This window comes from Balaenoptera acutorostrata, chromosome 2 (assembly GCF_949987535.1).
Source record: "Balaenoptera acutorostrata chromosome 2, mBalAcu1.1, whole genome shotgun sequence".
Taxonomy (NCBI): Eukaryota; Metazoa; Chordata; class Mammalia; order Artiodactyla; family Balaenopteridae; genus Balaenoptera; species Balaenoptera acutorostrata.
Window position 1 is genome coordinate 85,159,614 of NC_080065.1, and position 18,260 is coordinate 85,177,873.

General features: G+C 36.2%; 1 protein-coding gene and 1 pseudogene across 5 annotated transcripts in view; both read right to left on the reverse strand.

Moving 5' to 3' along the window:
- Nucleotides 1-18,260, reverse strand: part of LOC103006346 (uncharacterized) — a 624,869-nt gene that overhangs the window by 476,629 nt on the left and 129,980 nt on the right. The window lies entirely within an intron of this gene.
- The window catches only part of LOC130707122 (NADH-ubiquinone oxidoreductase chain 5-like), a 57,996-nt pseudogene that overhangs the window by 5,228 nt on the left and 34,508 nt on the right, over nucleotides 1-18,260 (reverse strand).

Here is an 18,260-nt window from a genome sequence, read left to right on the forward strand (position 1 = left end):
TGCTGGAGAGGGTGTGGAGAAAAGGGAACCCTTTTGCACTGTTGGTGGGAATGTAAATTGGTACAGCCACTATGGAGAACAGTATGGAGGTTCCTTTAAAAATTAAAAAGAGAGCTACTATATGATTCAGCAATCCCACTCCTGGGCATATATCTGGAGAAAACCATAATTTGAAAAAATATATGTACCCTAATGTTCATTGCAGCACTATTTACAATAGCTGGGACATGGAAGAATGGATAAAGAAGATGTGGTACATATATATAATGGAATATTACTCAGCCATAAAAAATAACAAAATAATGCCATTTGCAGTGACGTGGATGGACTTAGAGATTGTCATACTGAGTGAAGTAAGTCAGACAGAGAAAGACAAATATCATACGATACTGCTTATATGTGGAATCTAAAAAAATGGTACAAGTGAACCTATTTACAAAACAGAAATAGAGTCACAGATGTAGAAAACAAACTTATGGTTACCAAGGAGGAAAGGGGGCTAGGGATAAATTGGGAGATTGGGATTGACATATACAAACTACTACATATAAAATAGATAACTAATAAGGACCTACTGTATAGCACAGGGAACTCTACTCAATACTCTGTAATAACCGATATGGGAATAGACTCCAAAAAAGAGTGGATATATGTATATGTATAACTGATTCATATTGCTGTACAGCAGAAACTAACACAACATTGTAAATCAACTATACTCCAATAAAAATTAATTTAAAAAATAAAAATAAATTAAAAGAAGAGAAGAGGGAAAATACAGAAATTTGTACCAAAAACTAGAATCTATAAAAAAAAGAAAATCGGAGAAATTCTAAATTTGAGAACTGCAATAACTGAAATTAAACATTTAAAATGAGAAGGGACTTCCCTGGCAGTCCAGTGGTTAGGACTCTGCACCTTCACTGCCGTCGCCCCGGGTTCTATCCCTGGTAAAGGAACTAAGATCCTGCAAGCCGCGAGGTGTGGCCACAAAAATATGGGGTTAAAAGCAGAATAACAAACAGAAGAGAAGACCAGTGAAGTTGAAGCTGGTATAAAAATAAATCCAGGAAAATACAGAAAAGAACAAAAGAGCTAATGGTCTGTCATTCATATAATTGGATTTGCATTAGAGGAGGAGAGGAATAACAGGGCAGAACAATAACTGAAAAAATATTGGCTGTGGAACTTTTCAAATCGGATCAAAATCACAAATTTAAAATTCCTTTTTAAATTGAAATTGTGTTTAAGTTAAATTAAAACTGTTACTTTTGCTTAAAATATCTTCCTCCTAAGAGCAGTCTTCTTTGATTAAGTTGTCTCTTTTTGTCTGTTCTATCTGCTGGGGCTCCTTAGCAACTGCAAAATTTTCTCTGGCCTGCTCATAAAGACTTAGTCCAAATACTGGAGTGAGGTGACAGCGACCTGGGGAGCGGTGCAAAGCACTTTATTCCTGGTCTAAGAGGCAACAATCAAATTGTCAGTTCCCTGCCACTCTAATTTTCAGTAGTACAGAGAACTCAGCATGCTAGGGTTGCTGTCTCACAGCACCTCCAGTGCAGAGGGACCAGCCAGTCTTCTTTGAAGCACTCCTGAAGGAAATATACAGCTTCTCCCCTTGTGGGGAATAGGATTCATGGTTATCTTCAGGTCAGGTTCTATCTGGAATCCATCTGGTCCTTTAGATCTTTACCCTAAACTCCCCTCCACTTTTCCCAAAGTGATATCAAGCCCGGGGGAAAATAGCCATACTCTCTCCTCTAGGACTCCCGTTAAGCCTGAGGCCTTGCTACCAGCCTCTAAGTCTCAGTTTAACTTGTGTATAGCATGGAAGAGATATAGCTGTTGGGTGGAAATTAGGATAATGACAGCAGGGCAGAAGTGCTCAAGCTGCCATCTCTTCCTATTTTCCTAATCTTGTCTCTTTCAAAATGTATTTAAATAATACTATTTCTTCAAAAAGACTTATTATTTCAGAAAATTCTTTTAAACAACTCTCTCTCTGAAGGAAATTTCATGCAACTGAAATAAAAGCCCAAAATATGCTCTTATTCTTACATGGCAGTAAACCAAACAGATCATTAGTGGAAACATCACTGTAATAACTTTTCTTTTCATATACCAAACAGTTTTGTGCAGAACATAATTTTACTAATAGTATCTCCTTTTATGTGTACTCCATAAAATCTATTGTAGAATCCACTCCAAAATAATTATGTGTTTATACATTTTAATTTCAATGGAAAGTTATAAAAATAGAGTCATTTCTTCTGTTTAGGCATACATTTGTTGGTAGAATTTTCTCATTTAAAAAAAATTCCCCATGAGAAGATAAAACATGATGGCTATGAATTTCTGAGCCAACTGAGTCAGATAGGTATAACATTTAACATTGCATGGAAGATTTTACAGAGATATGTTCAATATTCTCTAAATTTAAAAAGCTCTTTTTCCCCCAATGATTATATCATAAATAGAAATAAATGAATTATTAAACCCTCAGAAGTCTAGAATTTTCCAAGTTCTAAATATATTGAATTAATAGGATGCAATTTCTTTTCTTGTTTTCTGGATTTCAAATGACAGTGCACCAGCAGCAAACAAAAGCTGAACCAAATTAACACTGAAAAACGAAGAAAAATGAAGCTGGCATCTTAGCCCAGGGGATCTTGCCAAAGGAAAGTAGTTTCTTTCTCCATTCCTAAACTCATTCCGTTTTCAGAGAATGAAATGGACTTCTTATTCCACACTAGTAAAAAGGAGACTGAATTCAAGAAATTCAAATGCTTGTGAGGAGACATGCTAAATATAAGCATCCATATTTACATAATAAATGTCATAAGTAGACCTCAGAGTACTACGATTAAAAGTTGTTATTCCTTTAGTTTATCAATACAAAATTTATATGCAATGCAGCAGGTGATTATCTGAGACAAACCCACATTTATGGGCAGTACTGTTAGTGGGAGTCCCAATATAGCTTATCCATGATTACTCAGCCATGAGGATGCACCTCATACACTTCCCACCACCCACTGAATTATGACCAGTTTCAATGTTAAAAGGACCTCTGAGAGATACTTCAATAACCTAATTATACAGATGAAGGAATGGAGGACCAAAGAGATTAAACAACATCTAGTCACCATTTAGTAGAGTTGGAGGAGATCCCAGGTTTCCAGATTTCTACTGACACAGATTTTTATGCCCATTTAGTAGTCAGATATCAACTAATTCAATAGAAATGAAATGTAGAAACAGTTGGAATTTTCTCATGTCTGAAATATCTCTATCTCTACCTCTATATCTATATATAAACTCATTCACTTTTAAGATATTCAGAGAAGACAATTATCCAACAAATCACCTGAAGGAGAAAGAGGGAAAAGCACCAGTGTGAACTTTTGGGGTATTTGAGAAAGGAGACATTTGCTGGGTGAAAATAATGAATTTGGTCTCTGACATGTTAGGTATTAGGTGTCAACAAAAGAGCATTTAGTTGAGTGCACTGTAAGGAGAAAAACAAATACACCTCAAGGTATTAAAAGCAATGGATTTAACATGCCACAAGGTCTTTTGAAAGAATTAACTCATTCCTCTACACAATACAAAATGAAAGCTGGAAATTTGTGAATAAACCTCAAAAGTAGTGACAGTATTATGACATTGATGGATGAAATGTAAGGTGGTTCTTAGGTGAGCACAAGTTACTATTCATTAAGAAAAATGTATTTTTAAAAGTAGATTAAAGAAAATTTGTTATAAACAATCAACACACTAATACAATTTGAGTTTTATTAAATTCTAAATGGGATTCAACTTTGTAAGGGAGCTTGACATATGCAGTGACAAAGCAATGGACAATTATAAAAAAGATTATAAGCCATAAACTGGAATTTCCACAACTATTATGAAACACAGAAAGCAGTTTTCCTATTAAATGACAGTAGATAGAGCTCTGAAAAGAAGTCTCTAAACAATTTATGATTTAAAAGCATTTGTCTTTCAGAAAACATAGTGAGTTAATTTTCTCATTTATGGGCAAAGAATGTTAAAATAGGGATGACATAATAACTTAATTCTTAGGCCATATAAATTCTTTAGCTTGAAATTTTATTTCCTTTGACCTAACATGATTTTAATTGATTTAAAACAAATACATTTCAGTGACATTTAGAAATTGATTTGTTTTTTAAGTTAATGTACAAATCTGCAAGTGATTATTTAAAAACTTTTTTTATTACTATTATAGATTCTGTGAAAAATAAAGAGAAGTATTAGATACTATCCTTCCCCTTGTGAAGTTTACATTCTTATTGGGAAGACAGTATTTACCAAATCAGTAGTATATATTTACTGTATTTATTAAGTCACTGAAAGAGTTCCTAAGTAATGGACAAAATTGAGAAAAATAATCTAGGACCAGATTATTTAAAAATCACACAAATCAGAAGAAAAACTACAATCCTGCAGCCTGTGGACCAAAAACCACAGTTACAGAAAGATAGAGAAGATGAAAAGGCAGAGGGCTATGTACCAGATGAAGGAACAAGAAAAAACCCCAGAAAAACAACTAAATGAAGTGGAGATAGGCAACCTTCCAGAAAAAGAATTCAGAATAATGATAGTGAAGATGATCCAGGACCTCGGAATAAGAATGGAGGCAAAGATTGCGAAGATGCAAGAAATGATTAACAAAGACCTAGAAGAATTAAAGAACAAACAAACAGAGATGACCAATACAATAACTGAAATGAAAACTACACTAGAAGGAATCAATAGCAGAAAAACTGAGGCAGAAGAACGGATAAGTGACCTGGAAGACAGAATGGTGGAATTCACTGCTGCAGAACAGACTAAAGAAAAAAGAATGAAAAGAAATGAAGACAGCCTGAGAGACCTCTGGGACAACATTAAACGCAACAACATTCGCATTATAGGGGTCCCAGAAGGAGAAGAGAGAGAGAAAGGACCAGAGAAAATATTTGAAGAGATTATAGTCGAAAACTTCCCTAACATGGGAAAGGAAATAGCCACCCAAGTCCAGGAAGCGCAGAGAGTCCCATACAGAATAAACCCAAGGAGAAACACGCCGAGACACATAGTAATCAAAGTGGCAAAAATTAAAGACAAAGAAAAATTATTGAAAGCAGCAAGGGAAAAACGACAAATAACATACAAGGGAACTCCCATAAGGTAAACAGCTGATTTCTCAGCAGAAACTCTGCAAGCCAGAAGGAAGTGGCATGATATACTTAAAGGGATGAAAGGGAAGAACCTACAACCAAGATTACTCTACCTGGCAAGGATCTCATTTAGATTTGATGGAGAAATCAAAAGTTTTACAGACAAGCAAAAGCTAAGAGAATTCAGCACCACCAAACCAGCTCTACAACAAATGCTAAAGGAACTTCTCTAAGTGGGAAACACAAGAGAAGAAAAGGACCTACAAAAACAAACCCAAAACAATTAAGAAAATGGTCATAGGAACATACGTATCGATAATTACCTTAAACGTGAATGGATTAAATGCCCCAACCAAAAGACATAGACTGGCTGAATGGATACAAAAACAAGACCCATATATATGCTGTCTACAAGACACCCACATTAGACCTAGGGTCACATACAGACTGAAAGTGAGGGGATGGAAAAAGATATTCCATGCAAATGGAAATCAAAAGAAAGCTGGAGTAGCTATACTCATATCAGATAAAATAGACTTTAAAATAAAGAATGTTACAAGAGACAAGGAAGGACACTACATAATGATCCAGGGATCAATCCAAGAAGAAGATATAACAATTATAAATATATATGCACTCAACATAGGAGCACCTCAATACATAAGGCAACTGCTAACAGCTATAAAAGAGGAAATTGACAGTAACACAATCATAGTGGGGGACTTTAACACCTCACTTACACCAATGGACAAATCATCCAAAATGAAAATAAATAAGGAAACAGAAGCTTTAAATGACACAATAGACCAGATAGATTTAATTGATATATATAGGACATTCCATCCAAAAACAGCAGATTACACGTTCTTCTCAAGTGTGCACGGAACATTCTCCAGGATAGATCACATCTTGGGTCACAAATCAAGCCTCGGTAAATTTAAGAAAATTGAAATCATATCAAGCATCCTTTCTGACCACAACGCTATGAGATTAGAAATGAATTACAGGGAAAAAAACGTAAAAAAGACAAACACATGGAGGCTAAACAAAATGTTACTAAATAACCAAGAGATTACTGAAGAAATCAGAGGAAATAAAAAAATACCTAGAGACAAATGACAATGAAAACACGACGACCCAAAACCTATGGGATGCAGCAAAAGCGGTTCTAAGAGGGAAGTTTATAGCTATACAAGCCTACCTAAAGAAACAAGAAAAATCTCAAGTAAACAATCTAACCTTACACCTAAAGAAACTAGAGAAAGAAGAACAAACAAAACCCAAAGTTAGCAGAAGGAAAGAAATCATAAAGATCAGAGCAGAAATAAATGATATAGAAACAAAGAAAACAATAGCAAAGATCAATAAAACTAAAAGTTGGTTCTTTGAGAAGATAAACAAAATTGATAAGCCATTAGCCAGACTCATCAAGAAAAAGAGGGAGAGGACTCAAATCAATAAAATCAGAAATGAAAAAGGAGAAGTTACAACAGACACCGCAGAAATACAAAGCATCCTAAGAGACTACTACAAGCAACTTTATGCCAATAAAATGGACAACCTGGAAGAAATGGACAAATTCTTAGAAAGGTATAACCTTCCAAGACTGAATCAGGAAGAAACAGAAAATATGAACAGACCAATCACAAGTAATGAAATTTAAACTGTGATTAAAAATCTTCCAACAAACAAAAGTCCAGGACCAGATGGCTTCACAGGTGAATTCTATCAAACATTTAGAGAAGAGCTAACACCCATCCTTCTCAAACTCTTCCAAAAAACTGCAGAGGAAGGAACACTCCCAAACTCATTCTATGAGGCCACCATCACCCTGATACCAAAACCAGACAAAGACACTACAAAAAAAGAAAAGTACAGACCAATATCACTGATGAATATAGATGCAAAAATCCTCAACAAAATACTAGCAAACAGAATCCAACAACACATTAAAAGGATCATACACCACGATCAAGTGGGATTTATCCCAGGGATGCAAGGATTCTTCAATATACTCAAATCAATCAATGTGATACACCATATTAACAAATTGAAGAATAAAAACCATATGATCATCTCAATAGATGCAGAAAAAGCTTTTGACAAAATTCAACACCCATTTCTGATAAAAACTCTCCAGAAAGTCGGCATAGAGGGAACCTACCTCCACATAATAAAGGCCATATATGACAAACCCACAGCAAACATCATTCTCAATGGTGAAAAACTGAAAGCATTTCCTCTAAGATCAGGAACGAGACAAGGATGTCCACTCTCACCACTATTATTCAACATAGTTTTGGAAGTCCTAGCCACGGCAATCAGAGAAGAAAAAGAAATAAAAGGAATACAAATTGGAAAAGAAGAAGTAAAACTGTCACTGTTTGCGGATGACATACTATACATAGAGAATCCTAAAACTGCCACCAGAAAACTGCTAGAGCTAATTAATGAATATGGTAAAGTTGCAGGATACAAAATTAATGCACAGAAATCTCTTGCATTCCTATACACTAATGATGAAAAATCTGAAAGAGAAATTATGGAAACACTCCCATTTACCATTGCAACAAAAAGAATAAAATACCTAGGAATAAAGCTACCTAGGGAGACAAAAGACCTGTATGCAGAAAACTATAAGACACTGATGAAAGAAATTAAGGATGATACCAACAGATGGAGAGATATACCATGTTCTTGGATTGGAAGAATCAACATTGTGAAAATGAGTATACTACCCAAAGCAATCTACAGATTCAATGCAATCCCTATCAAATTACCAATGGCATTTTTTACGGAGCTAGAACAAATCATCTCAAAATTTGTATGGAGACACAAAAGACCCCGAATAGCCAAAGCAGTCTTGAGGCAAAAAAAATGGAGCTGGAGGAATCAGACTCCCTGACTTCAGACTATACTACAAAGCTACAGTAATCAAGACAATATGGTACTGGCACAAAAACAGAAACATAGATCAATGGAACAAGATAGAAAGCCCAGAGATTAACCCACGCACCTATGGTCAACTAATCTATGACAAAGGAGGCAAAGATATACAATGGAGAAAAGATAGTCTCTTCAATAAGTGGTGCTGGAAAAACTGGACAGCTACATGTAAAAGAATGAAATTAGAATACTCCCTAACACCATACACAAAAATAAACTCAAACTGGATTAGAGACCTAAATATAAGACTGGACACTATAAAACTCTTAGAGGAAAACATAGGAAGAACACTCTTTGACATAAATCACAGTAAGATCTTTTTTGATCCACCTCCTAGAGTAATGGAAATAAAAACAAAAATAAACAAGTGGGACCTAATGAAACTTCAAAGCTTTTGCACAGCAAAGGAAACCATAAACAAGACGAAAAGACAACCCTCAGAATGGGAGAAAATATTTGCAAATGAATCAACGGACAAAGGATTAATCTCCAAAATATATAAACAGCTCATTCAGCTCAATATCAAAGAAACAAACACCCCAATCCAAAAATGGGCAGAAGACCTAAAGAGACATTTCTCCAAAGAAGACATACAGACGGCCACGAAGCACATGAAAAGATGCTCAACATCACTAATTATTAGAGAAATGCAAATCAAAACTACAATGAGGTATCACCTCACTCCTGTTAGAATGGGCATCATCAGAAAATCTACAAACAACAAATGCTGGAGAGGGTGTGGAGAAAAGGGAACCCTCTTGCACTGTTGGTGGGAATGTAAATTGATACAGCCACTATGGAGAACAATATGGAGGTTCCTTAAAAATCTAAAAATAGAATTACCATATGACTCAGCAATCCCACTACTGGGCATATACCCAGAGAAAACCGTAATTCAAAAAGACACATGCACCCGAATGTTCATTGCAGCACTATTTACAATAGCCAGGTCATGGAAGCAACCTAAATGCCCATCAACAGACGAATGGATAAAGAAGTTGTGGTACATATATACAATGGAATATTACTCAGCCATAAAAAGGAACGAAATTGAGTCATTTGTTGAGACATGGATGGACCTAGAGACTGCCATACAGAGTGAAGTAAGTCAGAAAGAGAAAAACAAATATCGTATATTAATGCATGTATGTGGAACCTAGAAAAATGGTACAGATGAGCCAGTTTGCAGGGCAGAAGTTGAGACACAGATGTAGAGAATGGACATATGGACACCAAGGGGGGAAAACTGCGGTGAGGTGGGGATGGTGGTGTGCTGAATTGGGCGATTGGGATTGACATGTATACACTGATGTGTATAAAATTGATGCCTAATAAGAACCTGCAGTATAAAAGAACAAACAAAATAACTAATACTAAACTTTCATTGGGTTATTTGTATGGAAATATGTTAATATAAATGTTTCAGACATTAAAAAAAATCACACAAATCAGACAGGAATTTAAATTTAATATGATAGACAACATAAAGATATTAGAGGATTTTTAGTAGAGAATTGAAATATTTTTCTCCTGTTATTGTCAAGATAAAATTAGTTTGGGGAAGAGTAAGCTAGCAGTAACATGCAGAAAGAATTTAAAAATGGAAAAAATAGAGGTAAGGAGACTGTTAAGAAGCTGTTATTATGATCTAGTAACAAAAAAAATTAGTTCCTAATGAATGTTCTGGTTGTAAGAGTTAAGATTTGTAAGTTAGTGATTCGTGATGATATAATTTACTGTTATATGAATTATAATATAATTTCATACATGTGAGATGGAGAATCAGTAGTCAAAGGTGACTCTAAAATTTTTTGCCTGGAGTATAATCTACAAAAATATTGAATCACTATGTTGCACACCTGAAGCTAATATAATATTGTCATCAAATACTCTTCAATAAAAATTTTTTTTGCCTGAAATACTGAAAGGATAGTGCCAAATGGACTTGGAAATTAAGAAGGAATATCTATGTTAATGAAAGCAATTTTAGGGTAAGAGTATGAGGAAATGGCTAATACTAACCATTACAGCATGAAGCAAAGATCACCTACTGTGAGGCATTTGGATGAATAAATTAGCAACTTGAGACACTTGTTTGACTCTTCCCAGAGAATGAAATCCTGCTGAGCATCCATTTACCATCACAGCAAGAAAATCAAGAACATGAAGAATGACAGACTATAAGTATAAGAATTTTATATGGCTTGCATCTCACAAGGTACACCAGATAAGAAGTAAACGTGGAGCCACAATAAACATCACATACAGTATCATTTTCACTCCATTACTGCACATTTTATAAGAACTCCAAAAATGTCTACCAATCTCCTCCCAGTTCTGCAAGTTGCTAGAGGGTCTTTTACTTGTGCTCCAAAATCTAGTCCTCTTAAGTGTGATTCATATGACAGCTATCATTTTCCCTATTTACTTCTAGTTTTCAAAATTATGAAGTCCTATGAAGTGAATCACTGAAATTCTTGCCAGTCTCTCTTGAAGGGGCTATTTTTGCTAATAGGTCTGCAGGTATTGAGAGCACTGCTACTTCTGTCAATGATTGTGTCAAGACTGCTAACAAGTAAGGTCTGAAAACTGGCACCAAAGGAGATGGACCTGGCTCCTGCTGTTTCTGAGGTTGTTGGCACCAACACCACTCATGCCTTGTCCTCTCTGTGTACCCTCCAGTTAGAATAACTTCCTTTTTAATTTTTGCTTTCTTATTTTTACTAGTGTATGAATTATAAACCCACAGATACAAGACTGGGGAGGAATCTCACTGTTTCGCCTTAAAATAAATTTCTCATAGGTTGGTAACAGAACCTTAGACCACATCGGTGGGCTTTAGCACTGTTCCTTCAAAGTTTCATAGGCTAAATTTATGGTAAAAGTAGATTATTCAAGCAGAAATAATGGAGCATAAATAAGAGAGATCAGAACTGGAGATGTAGATTCTAGAGTGAAAAACTGATGCTCTTTCCAAAGAATTGCATATGAAACTGGGGTGGAGGATGTTTCAAGAAATGAAGTCTGGAGAAACTGGCAGCAGCAATAGCTGGAATGAGGGCCCAGTTGAGCTGTCAAGCATTTGGGAAATTGCCAGAGGTATACAACACGGTAAACATCAAATGGTACCAATAAACCAAATCGTAGAAATAAAGAAAAAAACTAAACATTCTGGAGGAGGAAATCTTTTCCCAATTACAGAAAATCTCTTCTTCCAACCATATAATTTCATCCCCAGCTACTAGTAATATTCTAAATATCTAGTAAAAGTGGATCCTGATAATAGGGAGGGAAGTAAGGTATAGAAAATACAAACTGGACAGAGTGATTGCTAGAGCATGATAGAGAAAATATTTTGATGGTGAGAGAGATTGATGGAACAAGGCTGGTTTTAAAACAACAAGTCCATGTAATTTTCTTTTATAAGCAATGATTTTAGACATGACTGAAGAATTTATAATTTTAATGTGCTTTGTTGAGCCTAATATATATCTCACTCAATCTTTATTACCAATACTCTAAGACACAATTCCAGAAGAAATGATATTCCAGTCAGAATCATGGTTGATAAGCATAAAGAATGAGGTATGGCTGCTCTTAAGTGTTCACATTCAAAAGCTATCCTATGTCATTCAGGTAAAAGCAGAAGAAAAATTTGTTCCTGCTTATAGTAGCTTTCCCAAAGTCTCTAATGATTCCTAATCCCATGCCGTTATCAATTAAGGTAATAACATTATGAGCTCTAGGAACCCCTAATGTCATAACTGCAAAAGGGAAAAAGCTCAGAAAATAAAGGAAAAGTTTAAATCCACAAGTTCAACTATTTGAATTGATAGGGGATAAAATTCCTAATTCTGGAAATTTCAGATTGATTTGTCAAATCAAAATTGTTTGAAAGGTGTCCACAAGCAGTTGGAACAGATTTGAGCTTCCGCTGGGGCTGTGTAATCCACTTCCTGGGTGCCAAGGGGCTGCTGGGCTGGGGTCAAGGCGGGCAGCAGCCCTCGGAGAAAGCGGCACAGAGGTGCTTCTGCCAGATAGCACCACTGGAGACAAAACTGAGAATTGGGAAGAAGTACAGAGATTTCATATGAGAAAATCTTTGGATTTTCAAGACATACCACACATTATATCATCATCATCATCACTGTCATCATGGTTATTATTTACTGTGGATGAATCCAGTGAAGTATAAAAGAAAAGATACCCAGGATCCTCAGCGGAGAGTCTTTCAGTCAAGAGCAGGAAAGAACGTCTGCCAGTTCAGCAGTAGCATGATTTCATATCACTTTCATGGCGTGTGGCTGACAGGGTCTTGGTGGTCTGGCCGGGTGTCAGGCCTGAGCCTCTGAGATGGGAGAGCCGAGTTCAGGACACTGGTCCACCAGAGACATCCCGGCCCCACATGAAATCAATCAGCATGAGCACTCCCAGAAATCTCCGTTTCAATGCTAAAACCCAGCTCCACTCAATGACCAGCAAGCTCCAGTGGTGGACACCCCATGCCAAACAACTAGCAAGATAGGAACACAGCCCCACCTTTTAGGCAGAGAGGCTGCCTAAAATCATAAGTATACAGATACCCGAAAACACGCCACCAGATGGGGTACTGCCCACCAGAAAGACAAGATCCAGCCTCATCCACCAGGATACAGGCACCAGTCCCCTCTGAACAACCCACTGAACCAACCTTAGCCACTGGGGGCAGACACCAAAAACAACGGGAGCCACAAACCTGCAGCCTGCAAAAAGGAGGCCCCAAACAAAGTAAGCTAAGCAAAATGAGAAGACACAGAAATACACAGCAGATGAAGGAGCAAGGTAAAAATCCACCAGACCAAAAAAAAATGAAGAGGAGAAAGGCAGTCTACCTGAAAAAGAATTCAGAGTAATGATAGTAAACATGATCCAAAATCTTGGAAATACAATGGAGAAAATACAAGAAACGTTTAACAGGGACTTAGAAGAACTAAAGAGCAAACACACAATGATGAACAACACAATAAATGAAATTAAAAATTCTCTAGAAGGAATCAATAGCAGAATAACTGAGGCAGAAGAACTGAAAAGTGACCTGGAAGATAAAATAGTGGAAATAACTACCACAGAGCAGCATAAAGAAAAAGAATGAAAAGAAGTGAGGACAGTCTCTGAGACCTCTGGGACAACATTAAACGCACGAACATTCGAATTATAGGGGTATCAGAAGAAGAGAAAAAGAAAGGGACAGACAAAATATTTGAAGAAATTATAGTTGAAAACTTCCCTAATATGGGAAAGGAAATAGTCAATCAAGTCCAGGAAGTGCAGAGAGTCCCATACAGGAAAAACCCAAGGAGAAACATGCCAAGACACATATTAATCAAACTATCAAAAATTAAACACAAAGAAAAAACATTGAAATCAGCAAGGGAAAGGCAACAAATAACATACAAGGGAATCCCCATAAGGTTAACAGCTGATCTTTCAGCAGAAACTCTGCAAGCCAGAAGGGAGTGGCAGGACATATTTAAAGTGATGAAAGGGAAAAACCTACAACCAAGATTATTCTACCCAGCAAGGATCTCATTCAGATTCAGCGGAGAAATTAAAACCTTTACAGACAAGCAAAAGCTAAGAGAATTCAGCACCACCAAACCAGCTTTACAACAAATGCTAAAGGAACTTCTCCGGGCAGGAAACAAAAGAGAAGGAAAAGACCTACAATAACAAACCCAAAACAATTGAGAAAATGGTAATAGGAACACACATATTGATAATTACCTGAAATGTAAATGGATTAAATGTTCCAACCAAAGGACACAGACTGGCTGAAAGGATACAAAAACAAGACCTGTAGATATGCTGTCTACAAGGGACCCACTTCAGACATAGGGAAACATCCACACTGAGGTGAGGCAATGGCAAAAGATATTCCATGCAAATGGAAATCAAAAGAAAGCTGGAGTAGCAATTCTCATATCAGACAAAATAGACTTAAAATAAACACTATTACAAGAGTAAAGAAGGACACTACACAATGAGCAAGGGATCAATCCAAGAAAAAGATATAACTATTGTAAATATTTATGCACCCAACATAAGAGCACCACAGTATATAAGGAAAATGCTAACAGCGATAAAAGGGGCAATCGACAGTAACACAATCATAGGAGGGGACTTTAACACCCCACTTTCACCAATGGACAGATCATCGAAAATGAAAATAAATAAGGAAACACAAGCTTTAAATGACACATTAAACAAATGGACTTAATTGATATTTATAGGACATTCCATCCAAAAACAACAGAATGCACTTTCTTCTCAAGGGCTCATGGAACACTTTCCAGGATAGATCATATATTGGGTCACAAATCAAGCCTTGGCAAATTCTAGAAAATTGAAATCGTGTCAAGTATCTTTTCCGACCACAATGCTATAAGACTAGATATCAATTACAGTAAAAAAAAACTGTAAAAAATACAAACACATGGAGGCTAAACAATACACTACTAAATATCCAGGAGATCACTGAAGAAATCAAAGAGAATATCAAAAAATACCAATGAACAAATGACAATGAAAACGTCATGATCCAAAACCTATGGGATGCAGCAAAAACTGTTCTAAGAGGGATGTTTATAGCAACACAATCCTAACTCAAGAAACAAGAAACATCTCAAATTAACAACCTAACCTTACAACTAAAGCAATTAGAGAAAGAACAAAAAACAAAGTTAGCAGAAGGAAAGAAATCATAAAGATCAGATCAGAAATAAATGAAAAAGAAATGATGGAAACGATAGCAAAGGTCCATAAAACTAAACGCTGGTTCTTTGAGAAGATAAACAAGATTGATAAACCATTAGCCAGACTCATCAGGAAAAAAAGGGAGAAGACTCAAATCAATAGAATTAGAAATGAAAAAGGAGAAGTAACAACTGACACTGCAGAAATACAAAGGATCATGAGAGATTACTACAAGCAGCGACATGCCCATAAAATGGACAACATGGAAGAAATGGACAAATTCTTAGAAAAGCACAACCTTCCAAGACTGAACCAGGAGAAATAGAAAATATAAACAGACCAATCACAAGCACTGAAATTGAAACTGTGATTAAAAATCTTCCAACAAACAAAAGCCCAGGACCAGATGGCTTCACAGGAGAATTCTATCAAACATTTAGAGAAGAGCTAATACCTATCCTTCTCAAACTCTTCCAAAATATAGCAGAGGGAGGAACATTCCCCAACTCATTCTACAAGGCCACCATCATCCTGATACCAAAACCCGACAAAGATTTTACAAAAAAAGAAAACTACAGGCTAATATCGCTGATGAACATAGATGCAAAAATCCTCAACCAAATACTAGCTAACAGAATACAACAGCACGCTAAAAGGATCATACACCATGGTCAAGTGGGGTTTATCCCAGGAATGCAAGGATTCTTCAATATACACACACGAATCAATGTGATACACCATATTAACAAATTGAAGGATAAAACCATATGATCATCTCAATAGATGCAGAAAAAGGTTTCAACGAAATTCAACACCGATTTGTGATAAAAACCCTCCAGAAAGTAGGCATAGAGAGAACTTACCTCAACATAATAAAGGCCATATATGACAAACCCACAGCCAACATCGTCCTCAATGGTGAAAAACTGAAAGCATTTCTGCTAAGATCAGGAACAAGACAAGGTTGCCCACTCTCACCACTATTATTCAACATAGTTTTGGAAGTGTTAGCCACAGCAATCAGAGACAAAAAGAAATAAAAGGAATCCAAATCGGAAAAGAAGAAGTAAAACTGTCACTGTTTGCAGATGACATGACACTATACATAGAGAATCCTAAAGACGCTACCGGAAAACTACAAGAGCTAATCAATGAATTTGGTAAAGTAGCAGGATACAAAGTTAATACACAGAAATCTGTTGCATTCCTATACCCTAATGATGAAAAATCTGAAAGAGAAATTAATGAAACACTCCTGTTTACCATTGCAACAAAAAGAATAAAATATCTAGGAATAAACCTACCTAAGGAGACAAAAGACCTGTATGCAGAAAATTATAATACACTGATGAAAGAAATTAAAGATGATACAAATAGATGGAGAGATATACCATGATCCTGGATTGGAAGAATCAACATTGTGAAAATGACTCTACTACCCAAAGCAATCTACAGATTCAATGCAATCCCTATCAAATTACCACTGGCATTTTTCAAAGAACTAGAACAAAAAATTTCACAATTTGTATGGAAACACAAAAGACCCCGAACAGCCAAAGCAATCTTGAGAACGAAAAATGGAGCTGGAGGAATCAGGCTCCCTGACTTCAGACTATATTACAAAGCTACAGTAATCAAGACAGTTTGGTACTGGCACAAAAACAGAAACACAGATCAATGGAACAGTATAGAAAGCCCAGAGATAATTCACGCACATATGGTCACCTTATCTTTGATAAAGGAGGCAAGCATATACAGTGGAGAAAAGACAGCCTCTTCAATAAGTGGTGCTGGGAAAACTGGACAGGTACATGTAAAAGTATGAAATTAGAACACTCCCTGACACCATACACAAAAATAAACTCAAAATGGATTAAAGACCTAAGTGTAAGGCCAGACACTATCAAACTCTTAGAGGAAAACATAGGCAGAACACTCTATGACATAAATCACAGCAAGATCCTTTTTGACCCAGCTCCTAGAGAAATGGAAATAAAAACACAAACAAATGGGACCTAATGAAACTTAAAAGCTTTTGCACAGCAAAGGAAACCATAAACAAGACCAAAAGACAACCCTCAGAATGGGAGAAAATACTTGCAAGCGAAGCAACTGACAAAGGATTAATCTCTAAAATATACAAGCAGCTCATGAAGCTTAATATCAAAAAACAAACAACCCAATCCAAAAATGGGCAGAAGACCTAAACAGACATTTCTCCAAAGAAGATATACAGATTACCAACAAACACATGAAAAGGTGCTCAACATAACTAATCATTAGAGAAATGCAAATCAAAACTACAATAAGATGTCACCTCACATCGGACAGAATGGCCATCATCAAAACATCTACAAACAATAAATGCTGGAGAGTGTGTGGAGAAAAGGGAACCCTCTTGCACTGTTGGTGGGAATGTAAACTGATACAGCCACTATGGAGAAGAGTATGGAGGTTCTTTAAAAAACTAAAAATAGAACTACCATATGACCCAGCAATCCCACTACTGGGCATATACCCTGAGAAAACCATAATTCAAAAAGAGTCATGTACCACAATGTTCATTGCAGCACTATTTACAATAGCCAGGACATTGAAGCAACCTAAGTGTCCATCGACAGATGAATGGATAAAGAAGATGTGGCACATATATTCAGTGGAATATTACTCAGCCATAAAAAGAAACGAAATTGAGTTATTCGTAATGAGGTGGCTGGACCTAGAGTGTGTCATACAGAGTCAAGTAAGTCAGTGAAGATAAAAACAAATACCATATGCTAACACATATATATGGAATCTAAAAAAAAAAAAAAGGTTCTGAAGAATCTAGGGGCAAGACAGGAATAAAGACGCAGACGTAGAGAATGGACTTGAGGACACAGGGAGGGGGAAGGGTAAGCTGGGAGGAAGTGAGAGAGTGGCATGGACATATATACACTACCAAATGTAAAATACATAGCTAGTGGGAAGCAGCTGCATAGCACAGGGAGATCAGCCTGGTGCTCTGTGACCACCTAAAGGGGAGGGATAGGTAGAGTGGGAGGGAGATGCAAGAGGGAGGAGTTATGGGGATATATGTTTATGTATAGCTGATTCACTTTGTTATACAGCAGAAACTAACACACCATTGTAAAGCAATTATACTCCAATGAAGATATTTTAAAAAAAGAAAAAAATATTACTATAGTTAGTTTTTCAAGTAAAAAAAAAATTGAAGAATTAAGTCCTCAAAAATTCAAGTCTTCATAATTGTTCTATCAAATATATGTACAATCTACCTAAAAATATAAACCACTTTACTTTGTGATATTATCTTAACACTGATATGTATATAAACACTGTTAAATTTTATACTTGTCTATTTATAAGGAGTTATTTTAAGAAGTTGTGTCAGAG